The 16,541-nt window shown below is 44.4% G+C and overlaps 1 protein-coding gene and 1 pseudogene across 1 annotated transcript in view; both read right to left on the bottom strand.

The window, feature by feature from the left end:
* Positions 1–16,541, bottom strand: part of LOC147459257 (uncharacterized) — a 48,374-nt gene that overhangs the window by 7,820 nt on the left and 24,013 nt on the right. The gene's annotated exons all lie outside the window — the stretch shown is intronic.
* Positions 1,749–3,419, bottom strand: LOC147459258 (uncharacterized; annotated as a pseudogene).

The following is a 16,541-nucleotide window of genomic DNA, read 5'->3' as shown; positions in this document are numbered from 1 at the left end:
GAACTGCTACCCCCCTTCATTTGTATTCAAATGTGCTTTCCACAATTAAAACATGCACAACAAAAGGCTTTAAAACCACCATAGGAATTGGGCACGTTCTTCATGAAGATTGATTCGATGTATAGCAACGAAGATTATTTCGAACCTTAAAGAATCCGTCTTGTCCAAGTACAAGTCGAGCATTCACTCCAAATCTAGAAATTCCATTCGTGTCCTCATTAAGCCTTTGAGTTTAGTTGCTTCTTTCTCTGATTCGAGAGCTTGCTCAATCAACTCCAGCTTACTCTCCGCATATGCGATGGCAATTCATCTCAGCTGAGTCCAGTTCACCAATTAGCACCACATTCTCTTTGCGAATTATGTAAAGGCCAAGAGAAACATACTGGTCCCCAACAATGATCCTCTCTATTGCACCTTCAATGACAACACTTGCAAACTGATCAAAGAACCTAAGAATGCCTATCAGCTTTCGTCCATCTCGTAAAATAACCAATAATTTCTTGTCAAGGTTATCTGCAAGCGAAGTACCTCAAAGAACCTAGTCGACCCCTGCAGTTCCTGGGCTCACGTTACCTGCAATGAAAACGCTCGCGTTATCAGCCTGTAAGTAGTTGTAGCGCCCTTAATTTAATGTGTATACATTGCTGCAGGGATATTCTAAACACGAAGCTCTGCGGCACTCTGGCGCTCGAGCTCAGCAATCTGGATGCAGCATAGAGAACCTGCTGGGGACAGCTCCTACAAAGGGCAACAAACGAGAGATCAACTTCTCCTTAGAAACCCAGCTACCGCAGTCCAATGTCTATGACAAGAGGTGTGGAAACACTTGAAGGCACTCGGCCTGCTTATTCGCAAGGTTTAAGATGTCAGTACCAGTGCAACCGGCTGCAGAAGGGCTGGGGTAGGTGCACAGCAGCGTCACAAAGCAGGCCAGCAAGCTGAGGGAGGTGTTGTGCAGGTGGGCAGCGTTGCAAGTTAGGGCATGTGTGCAGGTTAGCAGCAGCGAACAATCAGCACGCAGCTAGGATAGCAAGGTCAGCACGCGCAGCAAAAACAGCAGCAGATCGCGACAGTTGCTTCCAAGAAAAATGCGCATGAGAAAGTGCAAAGCATAGAAAACCCTAATGGCGCGACAGTCTGTTTCACAAGAGCGCCACAAATTTCTCTCTCTCTCTCTCTCTCTCTCATGTAGGCGCTACGCCCACTTGTACAAGGGCTAGGAAAATACATTTTCCCTAACCGGTGAAAATAAGGGCAAACTTGAACTTTTCTGTCAAAATTTGAAGCTTTTGCCGGTAATTACACTAAAACTTGTGTAAATTTCCTGGTTTTCTTTAAGACAAGCTCAAAATCTAACCGGGCTTTTACAGTTTGAGCCGATTAAAATACATTGGACCCCGGGTTTTTTCTAACATTGATATGAGAGAGAGAGAGAGAGAGAAGGGGGGGAGAAATGAGTATATATATATATATATATATATATACACACACACACACACACACACACACACACACACATATATATATATATATATATATATATATATATAGAGAGAGAGAGAGAGAGAGAGAGAGAAAAAGAAGAATGTTTTAACGTCGTAAAAAAGTATCCCAAGAGACCTTAAAGATCTATCCGACAAGGAAAGTTGAACTCAAGACCTGTTATTCAAGAGGGAAATGGCATAACCAATCTACCACTTGGGTGATAGAAAGGTTATACCGTTTTCCTCTTTTTACTAGCGCGCACACACACCCAAGAAGAAGAATGTTTTAATGTCGTAGGAAACCAACCGAAGAGACCTTAAAGATCTATCTGTCGAGGAGAGTTGAACTCAAGACCTGTTATTCAAGAGGGAAATGGCATAACCAATAGAGGAGCAAAGCGAGCTTTTTTTTTCAATTGCTTAGTTGAGCAAAAATTTGGAAAAAGCTCCCTCCGTTCCCATCCCCTTTTTATTTGCACTTGATCTTCTCCACAACTGAAATATACTACTCCCAATATAGCCTATCATCTTTATGCCCCCTTTCCCAACACTAAAACAAAAGGTGGAGAATCAAACTCACCTTGGTTTTAGGCAAAGAAGGGGTCATTGGTATAGGCTGCCTAGACTGCTTCAAAGAGAGTTCCTCCAACCTTGGGCAATCAGCAGCCGACTATATAGACAAATCAAGAATGTATTCTTGGAGCTGTTCCAGTTGTTGCAGGAATGGACCCAAAGCTCACAGCATACAACGGGGTTGAAGGTGCTGCACGATAAAGAGCTCATCCCCAAGATGATACTTTGCATATGGCCATTTGAAGAAGGGCCTTCCACAAGCAGGGTCTTTTCCTCCAGATGCACCATTCATGGACAATGATGTCATCGAAGGGCTTCCCATATTCCCCATCAATCCAGGTGATGAAGCTCTACCTAAATCTAAGCGTAATGGACTCTGCCAAAGTGGGCGGGGGCTTGCGATTGGACTGCTCACAGGTTTACCATCTAAGCCAAAAATTGCATTCGAAAGCAGCTTCCTCTAAGCTAGCAGCAGGTGTGGGCATAGCACCCTTGGTCTGTTTCCATGCGTTGTTTTCAGAAAGTCTAGGAGAATGTCCCATGGACTGTGGTCGCCGCAACTTGGCATCAGACTCGTGACTTTGTGATTTCCCAGGTATACTGAGCCGCAATCTCCCATTCCCCAAACGCTCCCTCTCTTTCTGTCTCTCCTTTAAACCAATACCAGAAAGGCCGTCTTGGACCAAACGGATCTTTCACCGTCTCTCACCCAAGTCTCTGACTTCGTGCAGTCCTGTTTCCTTCTCGCTCTTTTTCTCTAATTGGGTAGCATAGCTTGCTTAGAGGAGCTGCTCCACACATAAGCTCAGATTCAACCATGTCCGAGAGTGATTCTCTCTATCCATCTTTGTTCGATCTACTAAACTGCTGACATGGCTTCTCCTGCCGGAAGAAAACGAAGGAAGAACCTGCACCATGAGGAGATCATAATCCGTGTGACTTCCTGCAGCTTGCTGGCTAACCCCAGGTCTTGAAAAGGGCGAGAGAAATTTACAAAAAAACAGCTTTAAAAATGCTGTGTGCAGCACAGAGCTCATTATATCCACTCTTCAAAGATTCCAGCATACCTTGATAGAACGCAAGGTACGGTGAAACAAGTGCGCTGCTAGAAGCTCCTTTGAGTCATTCTAGAATAAGAGATGGTTCACTTCTCTCCATCAGAAAGATTCACCCTCGTCATAGATGCCTAGAACCTATCAATGCATATTATTTGCTGTCAGGGATAGTGTAACAAACTTGGGCACCCCAAGTCTAGATTGTGTCGCGACATGAGAGAGAATCACTTAAAATACTTCACAACTTTAAAATCACAGTTCAATTTGGTCAACACGGCCCGGCGTACTTCCATGCCCAGAGAGATTGGCCCCAAAACCTGGCCAACCTTTTGGTATTTCTTTATTTATTAAATCTTGAGCAAAATTACAACTCCCGTAGGGGTCCTCCGCTCTCAGACTCTGCATCCAGATGCTCTGAGAAGTGAGACCCTGTAACAAACTACTGACATGTCGACCTATTGAAGAACGGAGCTACCGATCGAGGAGCCTAAACCCTAGACGAAGCAAAAGCAACAGAAGAACCAACAATAGTCTTTCGAAAATTCCGTTGACTGCTGACGTGGCAGGACTGTACGATTTCCGCTTTTCACGCTGGCAGTGTTGATGTGGCAGGTTGTACGGATTTCCGCGTTTTGCGTTGGCTGATGATGTGGCAGGCTGTACGGATTTCCGTAAACTACGATGGCAGCTTTTTAGCATTGCTTTTGGACTAGATGCTCTGAGTTTGAAGGCTTTTTACTCTAAACTGCTTTGGGGCCTAGAGCCTTTAAATATGAAATTAGGGCTCATTCTGTGGCATGCTTCTTGGAGAAGGTGCAGTGTTTGGAGTACCGGCTTGTACTGTGTTGATGCAATATAAAGAAATACCAAAAGGGGCGCCAAGGTTTGGGGCAAATACTCTCTAGGGTGGAATTCTACCGCTCTGTGTCGCGTGTCGTCTCTCTCTCTCAGATCTGTTTTTTTTTAAAGTGATAAAAGTCTGTTCAGTCTGTTCTTTTCTATTGGCACGTGGTGCCCGTCTTGTGACAGTGGTATCAGAGCATCAGGCGTGTGCTTTTTTGAAAGCATATCAGTCCCACAAAAGAGCAGACATAGCAGACCAGAGACTTTTGGAATTTATTCGAGGTATCTTCGCCCTCAAAGCAGGACCTATTAGCCACTCCCACCCTTAACTTCATCGCGCATCGGGCGCGCTCCCGTCTTCACCACTCATGTCTTACAGGGCATAAGCCATTAAGATCACTTGCAAGAGAAGGATCCAAGATTTGTTTCGAGCTGCTATTTTTCTCAGAGAGTACCATGCAGATGTCTATAGTTACCAAGCAACACACTTCCAAGGACTTGGCAAGCTTTCAAGCAAAACTTTGCCCGAAGCTATATGGTTTCTGACATCTTCCTTCGGAGTGCAACTTCTGGCAGAGTGGGGTATCCTCAAATGCTTGCCATGGAAACCCTAGCAGATTATAACTCGAAATTTCTCGACATCTCTCAATAGATGTCTCTTCACGAGCAGATGACCTTGGAGGTTCGGTGTGATTGCTATCTCTAGGGACTACCATCGCCGCCAAAGAAACACAGTCTGTCCAAGAGCTGATGGACCATGTTGTGCTCGGCTACGACCTCATGGAAGGAGCCTAATGCTAATTTTTGGTGCAGGTTTCAGGATGGAAAGTCAGTTGACTTTTCGAGCTCGATCGATGTCGAGATTGCTTTTAAGTTTGAATTTTGTTTGAGTTCTATTTGAGAACTTGTTTGGTAATCCTGTTTGAAATGGATGGTATCTATTTTAAACCTGTCTTGGTGCCGATTTGAATTGTTCGACTCTGGTTTTAATACTGGTTTCAATGATTGGTGATTTTACTCTCGGGTGGAGAAGTGAGAAATACTGTTTTGGTATTGTTTGAACCTCGGAACGACGCAGGCCGATGCCCGGGGAGCGTTTCGTTGTATGCTAGAAAACCTCCGAACGACGCAGGCCGATGCCTGGGGAGCGTTTCGTTGTATGCTTGAACCTCCAAAGCGATGCAGACTACGGTCTAGGGAACGTTTGGTTCTCTGAGCTCATGGCCCGGACCTTTTTAGGTTATTTGCGGGAGGAGTGACGAGGTAGTCGTTGAGTAGCTTCATACTGCAGACCGTTTGTCTCGGGGGAGTGCTCATCAACGCTATTTGTTGTGTCTTGTAACATGCATATGTGAGCATTTGTGTTGCATTGTGATGTGCCAACCACTGAATATTCCTAATTGGATGAGATTGCCTGGGTATGTAATTTTAGTGCATCAAGACACCCGTGGAAGATCAGTACGGTCTGGGTGTGATGGCTAATTTTACTGCGCCGGAATATCAAGAGTTCCGATCTGGATGAAAGGAGAAGCTAACTCCTTGATCAAAAGAGCTGAAAGGAGAAGCTAACTCCTTCATCAAAAGAGCCGAAAGGAGAAGCTAACTCCTCAATAAAAAGATCAAATTGAATGTCCCTCGGAATGACCCTCGGAATTTTTTTTTTAGCTAACTTGAGTTGTTTTGCAGATATGCTGTAATCACGAACGATTACTCTCTTTCAAGAAGGGGAGATGTAACAAACTGTTGACGTGTCGACCTACTGAAGAACGGAGCTACCGGCCGAGGGACCTAAACCCTAGAAGAAGCAGAAGCAACAGAAGAAGCAGCAACAAACTTCCGGAAATTCCGCTGACTGCTGACGTTGCAGAACTGTACGGATTTCCGCTTTTCACGCTTGCGGTGCTGGCGTGGCAGGTTGTACGGATTTCCGCGTTTTGCGTTGGGTGATGACGTGGCAGGCTGTACGGATTTTCGTAAATTACGCTGGCACTTTTTGGCATTGCTTTTGGACCAGATGCTTTTGAGTTTGAAGGCTTTTTACTGTAAACTGCTTTTGGGGCCTAGGGCCTTTAAATATGAGGTTAGGGCTCATTCTCTGGCATGCTTCCTGGAAAAGGTGTAGAGTCTGGAGTACCGGCTTGTACTGTGTTGATGCAATATAAAGAAACACAGAAAGGGGCGCCAAGGTTAGGGGCCAATACTCTCTGGGGTGGAATTCCGCCGCTCTGTGTCGCGTGTCGTCTCTCTCTCTCTCTTAGTTCTGTTTGTATTGAAGTGCTAAAAGTCTGTTCAGTCTGTTCTTTTCTATTGGCATGTGGTGCCCATCTTGTGACAGGCCCTTAAGGCTCTTTTATTCTTACAAGGGATGCCAAAAGCACAGCTCCAAAGGCAGTTAAACTCCAAAACAACTTGATCCCAAAAGCTTTAAACTTAAAAGCAAAAGTTCCAAAAGCAATTGGTTTCCAAAATCTTCCAAAAGCAATCAACACAAATTACGGAAATTCTGTATAGTCTGTCCGCGCAAAATCTAGGACTGTTCGTACAGCCTGCCACGTCACGCAAAATCCAGAAATCCATATTGCTGCCATGTCATCATATCTGTACAGTTCCTTTCCCGCTCGGGTGGTCATGCCACATCATCAGTCCGGGTGGTTCTGCCACTCATCACTTTGTACATACCCCCCTCTTGAAAGAATTGTAATCGCCTTACGTCTACAAAACAGACAGAGGCCATAGACCAGTTCAGTAGACATTGACTCTAAGTACCGACGCACTTGACACGACACATCTAGCACTTGTACAAAGACGACAGTCACATCACTGCACATGACATCACAGGAGATCACATGACAATCAATCACAAAAATATTAATTCCAAATCTCAGACCATGACTGCCAGCAACGTATTTAGTAACCACATCTAAAATCATTCTGGACCTTATTGATATTGGGTTAACTAATCCCGTATTGCGATCATATCTATAGAGATTTTTTGACTCAAGCATTGTCGTGTGCAAGTAGTCATTCGCCTCGAGCACAGTCGTGTGCGAGAATCATCCGCCTCAAGCACTGTCGTGTGCGAGAAATCATTCGCCTTGAGCACTGTCGTGTGAGAGAATCATTCGCCTCAAGCATTGTCGTGTGCGAGAAATCTGTCGCCTCAAACACTGTCATGTGCGAGAATCTGTCGCCTCAAGCATTGTAGTGTGCGAGAAATCTTTTCCGAGGATCCCAATCCATCACCAAGCTCATATTGAATAGAGTGGTTTAAACATTCATTCGATTGAATCATTCGTAATCCATGATTCATTATCAGGTTCATTCAGGAGCTGTCACTGCTCCAAAATCATCATCATCATCTCTTTCTCGATCCTATTGTCTGTTCACAAATAGAAGGTTCTTCCATATTAGTTTCATTCAAAATTCATGATACTATCGGATTCATTCTGGAGCGGTCATTGCTCCCCATTGCATTCATTATCATCGAGTTCACCTGTTATCTGCACACAACTAGCAAGTTCTTCCAGACGACATTAATCTCATAAATCAATAATCATTTTCGGAAATTCCTATTTCAAAGTTCTTCACTCACACACTTAGTTCATACTCAACACAGTGTTTCAATCATCTAGTCATCTCACCCATCTAGAAGTCTTGATGCACCTAGATCCCTATGTAGCCATATATCCCGCAGGAACTCTTGATGCGCTCACCACAGCATCTAGTCATCTCATTCATATGGGAATCTTGACGCACTAGAATCATTCAACATACGTCATCATTCATTCATTCAAAATCATCATTCTTATCTCAAATCGAAAGGATATCCGATTCATTCCTGAGTTGTCGTCGCTCTCGATCTCACCATCTCATCCTTGATTTCACTTGCAAAATAAGCACTAACCTCGTTGCAAAAGAGTAGATGTCCAGCTCCATGCTTCCGAATCCATACAAATGCGAGTTTCTTGCTCCTATTTCTGGTTATCTGTCACAAACAACCATTGTCAATACATCAATATCTCTTTCAGTGTCCTTTCCAGTATCGGGTTCATCCTGGTCAACAGTTTTGTTCCAGCTCTTCCTGCGAGTAAAGCTTCCGCTTTTCTGCACTTGTCTGTTCTTTCAACTTTCATCTCGTCCTGAGAGAGGAATCAATGGCCTCACGCCATCTCGAGTGAATCTCATCAATCGGGTAATCTTCAGGTGTTTTTGCAAATCTCAGGTCTCTGGAATACTTCATCAATCTTTTCACACCCATGTCAACCTGCAGTGGACGCTTGTATTCTGCTCTGGCAAACTTTACCAAAAACAAAAACCCAAATCTTCATTCTTTTCTTCAGTTCTCATGTCAAATTTCAACTTTTCTTTGCCTTCCCCTTGAGAGGTGTTATGTCCATTAGATTCTTCACGAGAACACATGTGTAATCAGGGATTCTTAATGGCTTTATGCCTTGTAAGACAGAGCGATGAAGACGGGAGCGCGTCCGATGCGCTATGAAGTAAGGGTGGGAGTGGCTAATAAGTCCGGGGTCGGGACACAAAGATACTTCAATAACAATTTCCAAAATTGTGCCCAAGTGATCTGTTTGCTCTTTACCAGGACCGGTATGCTTTGAGAAAAGCACACGCCTGATGCTCTGATACCACTATAACAAACTTGGGCACCCCAAGTCTAGATTCTCTCGCGACATGAGAGAGAATCACTCAACTTTAAAATCACAGTTCAATTTGGTCGACACGGCCCGACGTAATTCCATGCCCAGAGAGATTGGCCCCAAAACCTAGCGCCTCTTTTGGTATTTCTTTATTTATTAAATCTTGAGCAAAGTTACAACTCCCGTAGGGATCCTCCGCTCTCAGACTCTGCATCTAGATGCCCTGAGAAGTGAGGCCTTTAGGGCTCTTTTATTCTTATAAGGGATGCCAAAAGCAGAGCCCCAGAAGCAGTTAAACTCCAAAAACAACTTGATCTCAAAAGCTTTAAACTTAAAAGCAAAAGTTCCAAAAGCAACATGTTCCCAAAATTTGCCAAAAGCAGTCAACGCAAAATCTGGGACTGTCCGTACAGTCTGCCATGTTAGCATGTCAACACAGAATCCGGAAATCTGTACTGCTACCACGTCATCATGGCACAAGACAGGAACCACGTGCCAATAGAAAAGAACAGACTGAACAGACTTTTAACACTTCAATAAAAACAGAACTGAGAGAGAGAGAGAGAGACGACACGCGACACGGAGTGACGGAATTCCACCCCAGCGAGTATTGGCCCCAAACCTTGGCACCCCTTTCGGTATTTCTTTATACTGCATCAACACAGTACAAGCCGGTACTCGAGACTTTGCACCTTCTCCAGAGAACATGCTACAGAATGAGCCCTTAACACATATTTAAAGGCTCTTGGCCTGAAAAGCAGTTATAGTGAAAAGCCTTTTTAACTCAAAAGCTTATGGTCCAAAAGCAATGCCAAAAAGCTGTGAGCGTAATTTATGAAAATCTGTACAGCGTGCCACGTCATCAGCCAGCGCAATTTTCAAAAATCTCCGTACAGCCTGCCATTCATCATGTCAACGCAATTTTCGAAAATCTCCGTACAGCTGCCGCATCATCAGCTTTTGCGTGGTCTTGCTTTATTTTAATTCCTTTATGTCACTGGGGCCCCATCGGACGGGGTCCCCATAAGTTGGTAGGACTTCTTCTTCTGTTACTTGTTCTTCTTAGGGTTTAGGCCCCTCGGCCAGCATTTGTAAGTTGGCTCCATTCTTTAGGCTTTGACACGTCAGCAGTTTGTGACATCTCCCCTTCTTGAAAGAGAGTAATCGTCCGCAATTACAGCATATCTGCAAAACAACTCAAGTTAGCTCAAAATTTTCAGAGGGTCATTCCGAGGGACAATCAGTTTACTCTTTTTGTTAAGGAGTTAGCTTCTCCTTTCTACTCTTTTGATCAAGGAGTTAGCTTCTCCTTTCGTCCAGATCGGAACTCTTGATATTCCGGCGTAGTAAAATTAGCCATCACACCCAAACCATGTTTGATCTTCCACGGGTGTCTTGACGCACTAAAATTACATACCCAAGCAATCTCATCCAATTAGGAATATTCAGTGGTTGGCACGTCACAATGCAACACAAATGCTCACATATGCATGTTAGAAGACATAGAAACATAAAGCCACCGATGAACACTCCTCCCGCATAACCTAACAAGGTCCGAACCGAGAGATATTCAAACTCCCTCATCACTCCTCCCGCATAACCTAAAAACGTCCGGGCCGAGAGATATAGAGGCCTTTTACAACCAAACACCCCCCAGACCGCAACCTGCGTCGTTTGGAGGTGCTGAGAGTAACCACTGCTCAGACTTCTTAATACTCCTCCTGCATAACCATCCAGGTCCGGGCCGGGAGTCACAACAACACTTTTCAATCACCATTTCTCACTACTCCAGCCGAGAGTAAAATCACCAATCATTGAAACCAGTATTAAAACCACAGTCAAACATTTCAAAATCGGCACCAAAACAAGTTCAAAACAGATACCATCCATTTCAAACATATTTCAAACGACTTTTGAAACAATATTGTCTAGGTATAAAGAAAAAAACAAGTAGAGAGTTTATTCGAGGTTTTGTTCGGACAACTGAACTTTGAGGACGATTGGCTGTCCTTCTACATCACGGTGATGGTTCGGTTCCGAACCTGGAGAGTCGCATCATTCTTGTTGTGCCAAGGCATGCCCAAGAGAACGTTGCAATTGCCCAACTTCATGATGTGGAGATCAGCTTTTCCATGATAATCTTGAATAGTCACTGGAAGAGCACCAATGAGCAGTACCCCTTTCTGAGTTGCCTCGTGGCTAGCTCAGCTTCAATTTCTCCACCCTCTGCATCATAATCAAAGTGCATCTACTTTAAGAATTCTGGATGGATGAAGTTCTCTGTAGCTCCGGGGTCAAAGAAAATAAGGGCTTTGACCATTGACTTTGCCATATGCTCGACACAATTCATTTGTACTCTCAAGGCGTATGCCATAAATATCAGGAACTAGTCCAATAGCGGGTCTGGCTCTCTTAGCAAGAGGTGGCGTCGAGGTTCTGTCGACCGTTGGTGCGGGCGTCGGCTCCTCTGGTCTATCAGTGCGTTTGGGACAATTTGAATGATTATACCCTGTTTGAAAGCATCCAAAGCAGTGGCCTTCTTGTAGTAGGGTGTCTCGTTGTTGAGGCGTCAAACGAGGCCTTTGCGGTCGATTTTCACGAGTCTCGAGAATTTGTTCGTTGTTGCTGATTATGCTCAACATAATTCATTTGTACTTTCAAGGCGTATGCCATAGATATTAGGGACTAGTCCAATAGCAGGTCTAGCTCTCTTGGCTGACGGTGGCCCTGAGGATCATGCTGTCATGGGAGCAGAAGGTTTCTCTGGAGACGTCAAGGCTCACTGAAACCGGCCCGTAGCACGGTAGGCTTTGGCTTTCACCCGAAATTCTTTACTTTAAACACACACAGAGAGAACATGCAAAGGAACCCTACGACGGGAATTAACACTTAAGCACACACACGGCTTGGAAGCTAGAATGCCCCGAGCAGACGTCGATAGCCTGTAGCCTCCAAAATTGGCGCCTCCTTTCGGTATTTCTTTATTCTTTGAGAGGGTAAATTACAGAGTAGAGTCCTGAGAATCCTTTACCTGTATCCCTCTAGATACTACCTGATTTGGCCAAATTTCGGCAGCATAACAACCCCAAAACTTGCGCCAAACCAATTCTCCTGCTAGAACTCACTTCCACTGGCGTATACCCTCTGATTCTAGACCAAAAACAGTAAATTCAGCTCGCTGTATTTACTGGTTTTTGTCCTGTTTTCAGCCCCAAACAGTCCCCTAGCTGTCCTGTGCTAGTGGGGTACGATTCTCAAGGATTCTAGCATCCGTATGGCTGAAAAACAGTCCATTTTCTGCGCATGCACAACGCTGAATTTGCACCTGTACGGTGAGGTTATGACCCTCACCGGTGCCTGCTTTGGAGTATCAGCTAGCTACCCCTGTTCCTGCTCAAGGAGGCTCTTGCCTCAGCACAAAAGCATGAACCCACACAGCTATACATCAGTCAAATGAAGAGCCCTCTTGTGGGGCATCACATAACTGCATGTAGGGGAGAGAGAGAGAGCAGTGTGTGGCGTGCAGGGCATCACTCCTAGCACCACACTATACATGAAAGGGAAAGAAAGCACTCCATAGCTCTTAACCTGTGACAAAAACCAAAATGAGGCCTCTCCCAGCATAAAATTCAGCGCCCATTTTTCTGTAAGAGGCAAGTCCATGAAAATCTGCCACTTGGCGCATTTACAAGCATTTTCCCGTTTCGGGTTTGCCGCTTAAAAATCTCCCGATTGGTTGCCTAGTTTGACTTCGCGGCAGAGTTGTAAAATGTTCCCCTAGTCATACCGGAGGTAATGACGTGAACACATTTCACAGCCCAAAATAGCAGTTCCTTGAATTTTAGGAAATGATTCCGTTGGGCTCCCACTGGTCATCTGACCATCTATCCTCATTGGGACCGCACCCAAAAGTGCAATGTGGCCCAACTGTCAGATACTTTCTGTTGGTAGTCCCACCTTGACTTTATGCCTTTATTGAGTTCACTTCCTAGTATCCACTAACTTGCTAAGTGCAATGGGGGAACCTACATGATCTTGCTATGAGCCTATACCATAAATACACGCCACTGATGATCCTGTGCTATCAACACTCTTTTATCATTGCATGTATCCGCAAGAAAGGTCGTAACACATAGATACAAATGACTTAATGAGACATTCATACTTATGTCATTTCCATCTATTACACTGAATTCATATGTACATTTGATGTACTAGCTCTATCATTACCCCTCCTTTGCACACGTTGGGTTGGGGCATAGGTAGGTTGTAACCCAAAGGCTTCAAGGTAAAGTTGCAATACATTTGGTGACTCTGACAGTTCATGCTCTTCCATCCACTTTGCATCCATAGGCGGATAGTTCTTGAACTTCACCAAATAACGTCTTGCAACTTGTCCTTTAAGTTTTTTGTCCTTATGTGCCAAAACTTGCTCAAGTACTAGGATATCATCAAGTTCCTCAACTTCTGGCTGACCCTCATCTGGCATATCTTCTGGCACATCACCCACGAAGGGTCTTAGAAGACTCACGTGAAACGCATTATGAATCTTCCATGCATCAGGCAATTTCAGCCTGTAAGCCACATCGTTGATCTTGTCAAGCACTTGAAAAGGCACATAGTAACGCATGCTGAGCTTAGGAAACAGCCGTTCCTTGCCTTTCATCTTCTTTAACCTTGCCTTTTCGAACCTTAACAGAACCCAATCACCAGGTGATAATAGCAATTCATGACGATGACGATCAGCAGCCTTTTTCTGTTTTGCCTGAGTCTTCTCCAAGGCAACTTTGATTTTCTTATACATTTCATCCATGTTCTCAACATATCGATCTGCCTCAAAGATCTTGTCCTTTGTATGCAAAATGGGAGGAACTTTTTTGCCGCCTTCAACAATCTCAAAAGGTGCTTTGCCAGTTGACGAATGCACTGTATTATTGTACGCATACTCAAGCATAGGCAAATATTGTTCCCGCTTGCCCTTATTATCTGACACATAGCATTTCAGCAAATCTAAGACAGTAGAATTAGCCTCTTTTGACTGTCCATCAGTTTTTGGATGAAACGAAGACGAGAATTTGAGCGTAGTGCCCATGTTCTCAAACAATCCTCTCCGAACAAACTGGTCATGCGAGGATCACGATTACTGACAATCGATTGTGTCATACCATGGTACTTAAACACATTGTACATGAACAAGCGTGTCATCTGATCATATTTTATCTTCTTCTTGACAGGGATAAAATGGGTCTGCTTGTTGAACCTGCAGATAATGGTCCATATACCATCATTCCCTGTCGGCGTTCTTGCAAGATCAAAGATAAAGTCCATAGCAATGCTTTCCCATGGCTTATCTGGAAACGGCAGTGGTTGTAACAGCCCTGGTGCCTTTTGCCTGTCAAACTTGACCTTTTGGCAAATTAAGCATGCTCGCACAAAGGCATCCACATCTCTCCTCAAGATAGGCCAATAGAAGAATGTCTCTACTGCTTTAATTGTCGCATCAATTCCACAATGCCTTGCATACGGTGGGACATGACTCTCTTCCATGACCTTATGTCGCAGTGGCCTAGTGACACAAAGTCTGCCATGCACCATCATAAAACCATCTCTGAGGAGGTAGTGCTCATGATGTTGCCCCTCTTGTAACTGTTCAAAGGTCCTTGCAAAATCTTCATCACAATATACTACTCCTTCATGTCATCTAGCTCATGATGATAAGGAATTGACACAACTCAAATTTGTGGCTTTCTTGATAACGCATCAGCCACAACATTCTTCTTGCCTTCCACGTGCATAATCTGGAAGTGGAACATGGAAAGAATGTCTGCCCATTGCATATGCTTTTCGGATAACTTTGACTGTGTCAAGAAGTATCGCAAGGTCTGATGATCTGTTAAGACACAAAATCAGCACCTAAGAGGTAGTGCTTCCAGCTAGAAAGCGCATGAATCACGGCCAAGAGCTCTTTCTCATAGACTTGGATAGTCTTCTCTGGCCCTTGCAAAATTCAGCTTTTATAAGCTACTAACCGTCCGTCTTGCATTAGCACTGCTCCGATGCTACTGTCACACGCATCACACTGGACCACAAATGACTTCTTGAGATCTGGCAAAACAATTACTGGATCTGAAGTCAACTTTTCCTTTTAAGAGACTAAAAGCTGAAATCTCTTTTTGGTTCCATCTGAAAGTGACCTCTTTCTTTTGCAAAGCGTGAAGAGGTGATGCCATCTCTGCAAAATTCTTGATAAACCTTCTATAGTAGGAACACAATCCCAAGAAGCTTCTGACATCATGCACAGTCTTCAAGTCTGGCCATGTCTTGATAGCTTCGACCTTTGCGGGATGCATTCTAACACCATCCTTTGAGGCTATGTGGCCAGGAAAGTGGATCTCTTCCAGGAAGAATTCACTTTTCTTAGGATTGACAAGTAACCTGTGACTGCGCAGCTCTTCGAACACAATGGTCAAGTGACGCCTATGCTCCTCTTCATTCTTCGAGTACACTATCGTGTCATCGAAGAACGTCCCAACAAACTGTTGATACGAGCGGCAAATCCGGTCCATCATTCTGTTGAACGCGGCAGTAGCATTTGTTAGCCCAAACAACATCACTAGAAACTCATAAAGGCCAAATGTCGTTCTAATCGCAGTCTTGTGCACATCCTCTGGCCTTATACGAATTTGATGGTACCCACTCCTAAGGTCTATCCTGCTGAAAATTGTAGCATCCTCTAAACAATCCAGAATATCATCAATTCTAGGAATAGGAAACCTATTCTTGATGGTATTCTTATTCAACGCACGGTAATCAATACACATGCGCCATGAGCGATCCTTCTTCTGCACTAGGAGCACTAGGGAGCAAAAGGGTAAAGAACTAGGCTGAATCAGCCCCTTCTCTAATAACTCCTCAACCTAGCCCAAAATCTCTTTCTGTTGCGCCGCGCTAACCCTTTAGGGAGGTCTATTTGGTGGGCTACACCCTGGCATCAAATCTATCCGATGGTCCTCAGGTCTCTCTGGCAGCAATTGCGACGGTAATGAATCAGAAAAACAGTAACTAAACTTTTGCAAAAATGCTGACCTTTCTTTATCTAACACGGATAAATTTGACTCATCACTATCGGAGACATCACGTGCAAAAATCAAGTACACAGAAAGATGATTCTTTATTACAGAAGTGACAAAAAAAAAGCAGAAACAAAGGGACTGACTCTCCTTTTAGCTTTACATCCAAGATGTGAGTTTTGCCCCTATGCTGTACAATGATCTTTTTGTTGTAGGCATCCATGACTCCATGCAGTTAGAACATCCACGAGATCCCCAACAAGGCGTCACATGCTTCCAGCGGCACGATGTAGAACTCTTCTGTGTCCACATACGACTGAATATGCAGACGCGGCTTTCCAATAATGGGAGTTACACACTTTGAGTGGCCAAGACATGCCAACCCTGCCTCTACTGTGTACCCTATCTCTTCAGTTGTGATGCGCGGCTTCATAGCTAACTCTGGTGAGATAAAGTTGGCTTTGGCACCTGGATCAAAGAAGATGAGTGCCGTCTGATCCCTAACTTTACCCCATGTCCTGCATAACTCACTGGCATCTGTACTGGGCCTGTCACCCACCATGTGTGGCACCAAACCTGCCGTGGGTTTAGGATTCTTGCCTTTCTGGACTTCTTTATCATCTCAGTCAGCTGGTCTTTTCCTTTGTTGACAATTGGTAGCAAAGTGACCAGGCTGCTCGCATATAAAGCATTTGTTTTCAGCCATTAGGACCTTCTTTTCCTCGAGCGACTTGCGCACAAAAGGCTTCCTTTTCTGTTTCTTTGCCTACGCTCCAGAAGGCCCAACTGAATCCTCGTCTTTGGTGGCCTTTTCCGACCCCTGTGACGCTTCAGGAGCCGTTCTCACAAAGGGCTTCTTCG

This window comes from Adiantum capillus-veneris, chromosome 4, assembly GCF_014529385.1.
Source record: "Adiantum capillus-veneris isolate H3 chromosome 4, ASM1452938v2, whole genome shotgun sequence".
Taxonomy (NCBI): Eukaryota; Viridiplantae; Streptophyta; class Polypodiopsida; order Polypodiales; family Pteridaceae; genus Adiantum; species Adiantum capillus-veneris.
This window is presented reverse-complemented; position numbering and strand designations above follow the sequence as displayed.